Source organism: Loxodonta africana, chromosome 11 (assembly GCF_030014295.1).
Source record: "Loxodonta africana isolate mLoxAfr1 chromosome 11, mLoxAfr1.hap2, whole genome shotgun sequence".
NCBI lineage: Eukaryota > Metazoa > Chordata > Mammalia > Proboscidea > Elephantidae > Loxodonta > Loxodonta africana.
Genome location: NC_087352.1, coordinates 95,503,386 through 95,513,772, shown reverse-complemented (window position 1 = coordinate 95,513,772; position 10,387 = coordinate 95,503,386). Strand labels below are relative to the sequence as shown.

General features: G+C 40.7%; 1 long non-coding RNA gene across 9 annotated transcripts in view; it reads left to right on the top strand.

The window, feature by feature from the left end:
• The first annotated feature begins 4,745 nt into the window (after window positions 1-4,745).
• Window positions 4,746-10,387, top strand: part of LOC111749599 (uncharacterized) — a 73,327-nt gene continuing 67,685 nt past the window's right edge. Inside the window, exons 1-3 of one of the 9 annotated variants that reach the window (XR_010323489.1) lie at window positions 4,767-5,526; window positions 5,789-5,893; window positions 7,205-7,324. This is a non-coding gene — a long non-coding RNA (uncharacterized LOC111749599). Of the gene's footprint in view, window positions 5,894-7,204; window positions 7,325-10,387 lie in introns of all 9 variants that reach the window. The other 8 variants (XR_010323490.1, XR_002784826.2, XR_002784827.2 and 5 more) reach the window with 8 other exon arrangements.

Genomic DNA, 10,387 nt, shown 5'->3' with positions numbered 1-10,387 from the left:
TTATTTTTTTCTTTTTTAATTTTCTCAGATGGGGCAAATCCCACTTTAATGCAAAAGGCTTGATTTACAACACATTCAGTAATGAACAAACAGTTATTGACTTGTGAGCATTGGAATATATAAAAGTCCCTTGAAGTTCAAGTAGTCAAGAGCATTCAACATAATTTGCTCTTTGAGGGGCTTCTGTGGTTTTACTTAACCCTTCTTTTCTAAATTAGATTAAATTACTTTTACAGCATTTAGTTGGTGTTTCCATCATGTGTTTGAGAGTTGTTACAAGGTCAAATATGAGTTTAATATAGACATTCCACTTGGAGGCCTATCTAGAAAATACTGCATTTAATCTCTATGTTGTTTCAAAGCATCAGCACTAATCGCACAGTCGAAGTCACGTCACCTAGCAACAAATTCAAATGCTGAGCTGTACGCGTTACATAGAATACTCCTGGATTTTCAGCCAAACTTCTTGCTTTACCTTTTATTTACCAATCAAATTAGTTCCATTATCATAGGCTTGCCTTTGACAACCTTTTACATTAATGCCTAATTAAAAAAAAAAAAAAAACTTCATATAAATCAAAATCTGTACTTTTAAGAGCAGGTGTAAGGCCAATGAAACACTCATTGACTTAGACTTCTTTTTCTTCTTTAGATAGTGCGATGATATCTATAATAAATGTTATTCAACATGTCTTCTGACCATGGTAAATTCTAGTTAAGCTGAGTAATTATTTTATTTAGAAAAGTTATATATGGTTGCATCCCTCACTTGGCTCTCTCACTGTGTTCCCCGTTAAATTAATCATCGTAGTTTGAATCCACCACTCAGATTAAAAAAACAAAACTTGTTGCCACTGAGTAGATCCCATTTCACAGCAATCCCACATGTTACAGAGTTAGAGCTGCTCCATGAGGTTTTCTTGGCTGTAATCTTCACAGGAGCAGGTCACCAGACCTTCCTTGATCTTTCATGTTTTTCTTTCTTATATCTCTAGGCTGAATTCCAAGCTATTTCTTTCAATTTATTATTTCTCTCTCTAGCCAACTGTTCAGCCTGTTGAGATTATTTTTCAAATGTCAATATATATTTCATGCGTAGGGTTTCTATACGCTTTTTTCCAAATTTGTTTGTTCTTTTTTCCCATAATATCCTGTTTCTGCCCTATACGTTGTATTTCTTCCTTTATCTTTTCCAACATTTTAAACATAATTCTTTTAAAGATTCTTTCATATTGTTCTATTAACCCTAGTTCTTAGATGGGAATGATTTCTTTTGTGATTCTTCCTCATGGTGGTTCATTTCCTGTGTGGTGTCTAATTTTCACCTCTGAACTCACCTGTAATGAGAGTGGTTTAGATAAATTACAGGGAGAGCAGGCCAGCTTCCTGTGGCTTCTGACAACTGGTTGCCCAGTTAGAGTGTTCTAGTCTCTGTTTCACAGGTGGGACAAGTCCTGGCTTTATAACTGGGATTTCTTCTCAGACAGGCTAGTGGCCCTGTTTTCTATCCCGTATGAACATCAAAACCCCAGCTTCCAACTCCTAAAGCTCGTGTTGAATTCTCCTATCATCCTTATCCATTCAGTTTTACGCTTATACATTACTTTGCCTTTGAGTTTACTTTTCCTTTCTAGCCTCTTTTTTTTCTTTTTTCTATTCAAGAAATGTTTATCAAATGCCTACAAAGGCGTCTGACACAATCCTAAGCACTAGGATCTGCAGTGAAGAAAATAATGCCTTTGCCCTAAAGGATTTTATATTCAAGGGATTTCTCATTCGCCATTCATGCCCTAAATGTACTGAAAATATTTTGTCATGTTTTGTCAGCATTTCTATGTGTTTAGAGTGTGTGTGTGTTTGGGGCGGGGGGTGTATATGGGTGGAGATGTCCAGCTGCTGCAGCTCCATCCGCCATAACAGCCAGAAGTTCCCTGTCCTCTCTCTTAGACCATCCTACCTGTGCCTCCTAAAGAGTTGAAAGGATGGCAATACTTCTGGAACACCTTGAAGACTAGGAAAATATTTCTAGTCACATTTAACCTGAGAGGCAGCTGAATATAATTAACTGTTAAGGAGGTAGATTTGAGAGTCTAAATGCCTAGTCTCCAACCCAGCTCAACCACTTATTAGTTGTTAAGACCTTGGGCAAAAGTCACTCTTAGTGCTTCAGTTTCCTCATCTGATTCATTATATGCTTATTGATAGGATTCAATGAGTAGAGTGCTTAGAATGGTAGTTGGCATGTTGTAAGTATTAATTATTGGTAGCTGCAATAAAAACATCAGTGACCCAGTGGCAAACACAATGCTTTATGACTAGCAGATTGTCAACAGATATTTATTGTTAACTTTTTCCTGCTCTGTATTTTGCTTTCTACCATCTGCATGCCTTGTGGGTCAGGGCATGCGGGTGAAACGTTTCATCATAGTGTCCACCTGTGTGGCTGGGCTGAGTTGTCAGCTGCAGCAAGGTTGGGAGCCAAACCAGGTAGCAACCAGGGGGATGTCTGAAGTCCCCACGGGGACAGAAGGAATTCTGCCAGACAGCTCATTTCTCTGAGGGTATTTATTATAGCTCGCTCCTATGTAGACTTATCTGCTTCTGGGGTGCCTTCATGATGCCCAGTGATTTCTAACAGAAATACCCCTCCTCTCAATCTCAAAGGAGTCCCTGGGTGGTGCAAATGGTTAAGTGCTCGGCTGCAAACCAAAAGATTGGCAGTTCAAGTCCAGCCAGGGGTGTCTCAGAAGAAAGGCCTGGCAACCTACTTCAAAAAAATCAGCCATTGAAAACCCTGCGGAGCATAGTTCTACTAGGACACACGTGGGGTCGCCATGAGTCAGAACTGAATTAATGGCTAAAACCTACCTGCTCATCAAAGCTCAGCTAAAATGCCTCTGCTTCCACAAAGCCTTTTCCAAATCCTACATTCTACCTTCTCCTTTATCCTCCTCTCACTGTAGAGCAAGTACTCATCCCTCCCCTGAACCCAGATGATAGCATGTCATCCGTATCTTCTTTACCAACTTGTGACGTACAATCCGGTTATTCGTGTTCCAGTCATTGCATCAATTAGAAGTCAGCATCCTGAGGGCAAATCTCCATCTGATTCACCTGTGTTTGCTCACAGCCATTTGCTCAATAAAACACTTGCTAAATGAATAAACGAATGATAAATAACCACAGCAAAACTGACCTATATTTCACAGCTGAAATCAAGTATTGGGAAGTTCCAAAAATCACTGATCAATAACAGACTACTTTCAAGACATTACATACTTAGCAGAACTTTTCTCTGCCACTAAAGGAAGCACTTCAAATATCTGCTCCATGGCTGCAACCCAAGAAACCCACTGCCAATCAAGCTGATTTCGACTCATTGCAACCCTATAGGGCAGAGTAGAACCGCCCCACTGGGTTTCCGAGGCTGCGAATCTTTATGGAAGCAGACTGCCATGTCTTTCTTCCGTGGTGGGTTGAATCATGGACCTTTGGGTTAGTAGCTGAGCACTTTAACCACTGAGCTACCAGGGCTCCTTCCGTGGGTTCAAGAGGCTTGTCATGAATGGCTGCAAGCAGACTTATACTAGTAGCAAGAGAGAGTATCGTGGTGTCGTGATGTGGAATCTCAAGAACTCACGCAGTAAAGCAGAAGTGAGTTGGGTTAGAAATTTTTTGCAGTGACCTGCCTCATCTCCACATAAAATAGTTTAAAGGAAGTAAACATGTTCTCAATGTGTTTTTCCATTTCACTTTAAAGGGAGCTCCCATAGTTTGATTCTCGTTTTGAATGATGTCTCTGTAACAAGCCTTCTACGTTGACAAAGGAGACGCTGCATTTCGTGTGGTTACCGTAGAAAAGACAAGCAGTTCCAAATACCTCTTAACATCTTTGTGCAGCTTTTGAGAGCTGAAGTCCCCTAACCTTTCTCATGTTTGGATCTCTGTAGTCTACAGCTATAAATACATTAATAATAATGTACACTATATCTTTATATGGAAACCCTGGTGGTGTAGTGGTTAAGAGCTATGGCTGCTAACCAAAAGGTCAGCAGTTCGAATTTACTAGGCACTCCTTGGAAACTCTATGGGACAGTTCTACTCTGTCCTATAGGGTCGCTATCAGTCGGAATTGACTCAAGGGCAATGGGTATATCTCTATATAATATATATGTTCACACAATATGTAATTAATACAATGATAATATACAATTATATCTCTATACTTTACAACCATTATAAATATTACAAGTAATGTGTGTTTTATTTATTTTAACTCCCCCTTATTTCTTGATTTATTTTGCTTTGAATTATTTATCAACAAAGGTCTAAACATTTATTGAATATCTTCAGCCTTGTGGTGATAAACTTTTCCTACTACTTTGATTTTGTATTACCAATTAGAACTGGAAATGGGACAAATTGGCTCCGAATCTGTGTTATACAGGATATCAATCTGTTTCAACTTCGTAAAAGTTGTTCAAATGCCATTGCTTCAGATTCTAGTGGGACTCAGGACATCAAAATATCTCTATTTTATAAGACAAAGTGATTTTAACATGACCATATTTTAAAATATGAATCAATTTTTTTGTCACTCCAGCTAAAATCATTTAGCGTTATATTTTTACTTACAGCTTTTATATTTCTTTAGCGTGTCATAGTTTAAGGCAATGCCATTCTTTAATACAACATTGGAAGTGCTCAACAATTTTTTGAAATAGTTTAAGACCCATAATGTGGCCTAGATAAGAAACAAAATTGTTTAAAGTCTCAAAAAATGAAAAATGGAGAAAAATTCCGATTAAAATGTTTAAACAAAACAGTCTGGTTCTCTGTAGACAAGGAATTTATCCATAAAAGCCAATAAATATTTAGTACCCCTCCTCCCTGTCTCCCTTGCTTCCTTCACCTCCCAGTCCTGGATACATCAGGGCAGCTCTCCACTTGCCCCTCCTCCTGAGTCAGAGGAAAAAACCAATTCTTCACTCCAGTTCGATGACATAACTTCCGGGAGTGCCTGTTCAGAAGTAAAAGCTGTCAGGGATTTTTCCACTTACACTGTACCTAGCCTGGCTAGAATGCAGGAAGCTTAGAGATGGAGGGGGCTGTGGGAAACTGGGCCTGACACAGACCAGGTCTTAAGTAAACGTTTGTTGAATGAATGAATGACTCAATAGAAAAATGATGCCCTATATTTTTATTACACTTTTTTTTTAACATGTAGGTAACTGCCTTCTCTTTCAGTTTTGAAAAGGAAATAAAGAATTGTTTTCATTTCTCATCATTTCCTCCTTTTCACTTCAACACTGCTGAAACTATTCTGAGAGAAGGAGTTCAGATTTCTCGACTCTGCTCCAGTAATAAGTTGCTCCCCTTCTCCCTGTGCACCGTTTTCTCTTCAGTGAAACCTAGAAGTTCCCCCTGACAGTGCGGTTCCTGATTTGGGGTATGCGAGGGAGACACTGCTCATTTGAAGTTCTGGTGAGCAGAGGACCAGAGGGGCTGGACATTCCTGAAGAGAAGGTGCCTGTATTGACAGGATCTGCATGGAGGGTTCTGAAGCCTGTGTAGCTCTTTCCCTCTGGGACTATCGGGCTGTGAAGGAAAGAAGGGAATGAAGGTGGAGGGGGTTACCGTATGTGCTGGGGCTGGCCCGGAGATCTACTTGGCGTGGCTTCCTGTGGTCGGCGACTGGGCATACTCAGGAGGGAGTAGGGTTAGATAAATAAAATCAGCCTTGGGAATATCAAAATAGAATCGATGTAATAAATCCCTCTGATTCTAGGACACATTTCCTGGCCTCAGAAAGGAGATGTCGTTTTGTTCCAGCCATGTGGCTTCAATCATAATGTCTATCCTTCTGGCTTAGAAGCAGCTCTTGGCAAGTGAAGTAAGTGGCTTTTATGTGATGCCATGGGCACCAATCACCCCTCAGGTTGAAGTCTCATTCTTAAGGGTTATGCCCTTCACTCTTTTTAAAACAGAGAGGAGAAGGGAGGGGAGGATGGGGGCAATAAAACAAAAACTCAAGACCAGGGGATGGGACCACGGCTTTCACAATTTACTCAAAGCTGGGCCTAATTTGTTTCTAAAGTATTTTAAATATAGAAAACCCTGGTGGCATAGTGATTAAGAGCTATGGCTACTAACTAAAGGTCGGCAGTTCAAATCCATCAACTGCTCCTTGGAAACTCTATGAGGCAGTTCTACTCTGTGCTGTAGGGTTACCATGAGTCGAATTGACCCGAGAGCAATAGTTTTTTGTCCTTTTTTTTTTTTTTGGTTTTTAGTTGTATATTCTTTTCTGTCTTTTTCAGAATGTAAATACGTGCCTTTAAAAGTGGGTAGGAGGGATTATCTGGGTACACACAGCATGCTCATGAGCTTTGTGACAAACACTATTATTCCTTCTTGACTCCAGGTTACAATTAAATTTTTAAAAAAAATCACTTAAATATTTATAACTATGAGCTATGTGATTTTGGAAACTTTCATGTAAATTGTAGATCTTTAGATTTTAATTTACAGGTATCGATTGATTCTTCAGAAATGTTTGAATCATCCAAGAGTTTTCTTGGATAACCTCATCTCCTAAGCCACAAGGTAGAGGTAAGGTTAAAATATCTGAAGACAGGATGTAGTAGTCACTGTGTATTCAACTTGTAATCTTCCATAAAATCTGGCTCTCTCATTTACCTCGCCATCTTGTTACAGATGACGAAGCAGGGCCATAGAGTAGGCAGTAATGAACACTTGGAGACTGTGCCAGTGGTACTATTAATCCATGAGTCATTTTTTCCAGTTGATAGTAGTGAATACTTAGAAGTAACCAGGGCATACAGTTTGTACTAATGACAGCACAGTGTCATAGTACCTGGAAGTGTCATTGTAACTGCCAAAGAGGTTAAAAAAAATTCCTGATATCTGAGAAAACTGGACCTTAATTCCTTGATTGTAAAAGATTTGCTGCCTTAATGTAGATTTACTAATACAACAAAGGTGAGGTAATTTTTGTTTTAATATAGAGTATAAGAATCATCAGCATAGCATTCAGCATTATTGGTACTTTTCCTCACAACATTTTCTCTTTTATTTGTTCTTTGGTTTCCTCATCATTTTACACTGGCCACCATTTAAACACCATCCTTGTTACTTTCTGGTCATGCATCTCACAAATCAAGCTGATTTCTTTTGATAACAGTGTTTTCCTGCCCAGAACTCACGATGTTGATGTGACGTACACCTCACTTCTCCTTCTGTCTCTGAACTGGTCCCTTTCAGAGGACACAGCCAGCCACCCAGCTGCTCAAGCCTTTAGCAGGTGAGTCCCGCAGAGCAGTTCCCTGTTCTTATCCTCTCTCTAACCCACATGCAAGTCCTGTCCATTTTACCTCACAAATACCTTCCTAATCTCTGCATCTTCATCTTCCCTCATCACCACTCTTGCTTGTACTACCCCAAGTACCTCCTAAGTGGTCCGGCCTGGGTAGAGACAGACTTCCTGAGACTGGAGGGATGCCAAGGGCTACAAGTGGTGGGGGCCTGCATTGAATCCCATGCACACCACGGGGTGCCATAGAAACTTTGCAATGGGATTGGCTCTGAACATTGAGCACTGAGGCCTGAGAAGCCTAGTGCTGGTCCCGGTTGATGTTCAGGGAGTGCCTGTGCTGGGTACAAGGCTGGGCCACAGTGCCTCTGGCAGAGGTGTATCAGGAGCAAGAAAATGAGAAACAGTGCATTTCATATTTACCCATCTGGTGTCATGTCCCTTCTGTCTAAGGAACTTCCTTTAACATTTCTTCGGTGGAGATCTGCTGGTGGTGGGTCTCTTGGCTTCAGTTTGTCAGGGAAAGCCTTTGTATTGCCTTAATTTTTGAATGATATTTTTGGTAAATATAGAATTCTAGGTTGATAGTTTTTTTCCTTTCAGCTGTTTAAAGATTACCTTGCTCCATTGTCCTCTGGCCTCTATAGTTCTCATGAGAAGTCTTTGTCATTCAGACTTTTGTTCCTCTGTATGGAATTTGTCTTTTTTCTCTAGCAAGTTTTAAGATTTTTCTCTTTATCGATGTTTGTTGGTGGTTTTGTTATGATGTGCCTTGGTACACTTCCATGTCTTCATTTAATATATCCAATCTTTCCTCTGGCTTCTTGAACATATGGAATATTATAGATATTTTAAGGTCTTTGCTAATTCTATTGTCTTTGTCATTTCTGGGTTTGTTCTTATTAATGTATTTTTCTCCTGATTAATGGTCATATTTTCCTGTTTCTTGGTATGTCTGCTAATTTTTGATTGGATACTGGCTATTGTGAATTTATCAAAATACACTGTTGAGTAACATATTCATTTAAAGTGTATTGCACTTTGTTCTGACACACCATTATTTTACTGTAGATATTTGATCCTTTTGAGGCTTGCTTTTAAGCTTGGTTAGAAAAGATATGGGGTGGTTCCTGGCTACCACCACTGACTGCTCTGACAAGGATCACAATAGGGGGTCCCAGACAGAGCTGGAGAAAAATGTAAGTCAAAATTCTAACTCACAAAAACAGACCAGACTTACTGGCCTGACAGAGACTGGAGAAACCCTGAGACTATGGCCCCCGGACACCCTTTTATCTCAGTAATTAAGTAGCTCCTGAGGTTCACTCTTTAGCCAAAGGTTAGACAGGCCCATAAAACAAAACAAGACTAAAGGGGCACCCCAGCCCAAGGGCAAGGACAAGAAGGCAGGAGGGGACAGGAAAACTGGTAATAGGGAACCCAAGGTAGAGAAGGGAGAGTGTTGACATGTCGCGGGGTTGTTAACCAATGTCATAAAACAGTATGTGTACTAACTATTTAATGAGAAGCTAGCTTGTTCTGGGAAACCCTGGTGGTGTAGTGTTTAAGTGCTATGGCTGATAACCAAGAAGTCGGCAGTTCAAATCCGCCAGGCACCCCTTGGAAAGTCTATGGGGCAGTTCTACTCTGTCCTATAGGGTCGCTATGAGTCAGAGTTGACTCGATGGCAGTGGGTTTGGTTTGGTTTTGGTTTAGTTTGTTCTGTAAGCCTTCATCTAAAGTACAATTGAAACAAGAAAAAGCTTTGAGCTAGGGCTAATTTAGCCCCACTATAAAAAAAAAAAATTTTTTTTTTTTTACTAAGCTCTACTCTATAGTGTCATTATGAGTTGAAATCGACTCGATGGCAACGGGTTTGGGTTCTTTACTAAGGTGAGAAACTTCTGAGGACTCTGTGCAATGCTGCATGTATTATTCTGACTGGTGGGAACGAGAACTATTCCAAGCTCCATATGATCTGCCGCAATCGTTTGGATTAATACTTTCCTGTGGCCCTTTCCCTAAGCAGGCAAAGAAGCAGTAATCAGCTCAAGGCTCCTCTGCAGCTCTTCGGAGCTCCCTCTTGGTACAACACCCTTCTCTTTAGTACTCTTTCCCACAATTCTGGCCACCTCAGCCTCCTTGAATTTCAATCTCTATCTCCTGAGCCTAACAAGACGGAGAGGTTCTGCTTAGGTTTCCCTGGCTGGAACGCAGCCTGAAAACCTTCTCCAGGCCACGAGCTGGAACAATCATATGCCTCTCCCCACACTTCCCCCTTCTCTCAGCTCACAATTCTGCACTGTCTGTTATCCAATATCCCAAACCAGTTTTTTGTTAATGTGTTTTGCCTGTTTTTCTAGTTGTTTATGGTGAGAGGGCAATTTCCCTGACAGTGCTCCTTTGCGGGCAGAAGCTCCTGGTAATGTGGTTTTACATTTGCTTCTCTGGGGTCCCAGACATTTACCATTTTTATGAGAATTCTTGGCATGGGATACCTACACCATGTGGTGCCGTAAATTTGGACACCACATACATGCAGCACGGGCTTGAGGAATCCATTAGTTGTTTTTCTACCCAGAACCACCTCCAGGCAGATGGCAGCTTTCGTATAGCTTCTCTATGTCAGTTGGTGATATTTTTACTAGACTCATTTCTTAACTAAGCAACCCGCGATGCATCCTAGCTGTCACGGATTGAATTGTGTCCACCCAAAATATGTGTCAGCTTGGCTAGGCCATGGTTCCCAGTGTTGTGTGATTGTCTACCATTTTGTTATCCAATGTGATTATCCTGTGTTGTAAATCCTACCTCTGTGATGTTAACGAGGCAAGATTAGAGACAGTTATGTTAATGAGGCAGGACTCAGTCTACAAGATTAGGTTGTATCTTAAGCCAATCTCTTTTGAGATATAAAAGAGAGGAGTGAGCAGAGAGGCAGGGGGACCTCATGCCATCAAGAAACAAGAGCCAGGGGAATAGTGCATCCTTTGGACCTGAGGTCTCTGCGATAAGTACCTAGTCCAGGGGAAGATTGATGACGAGGACCTTCCT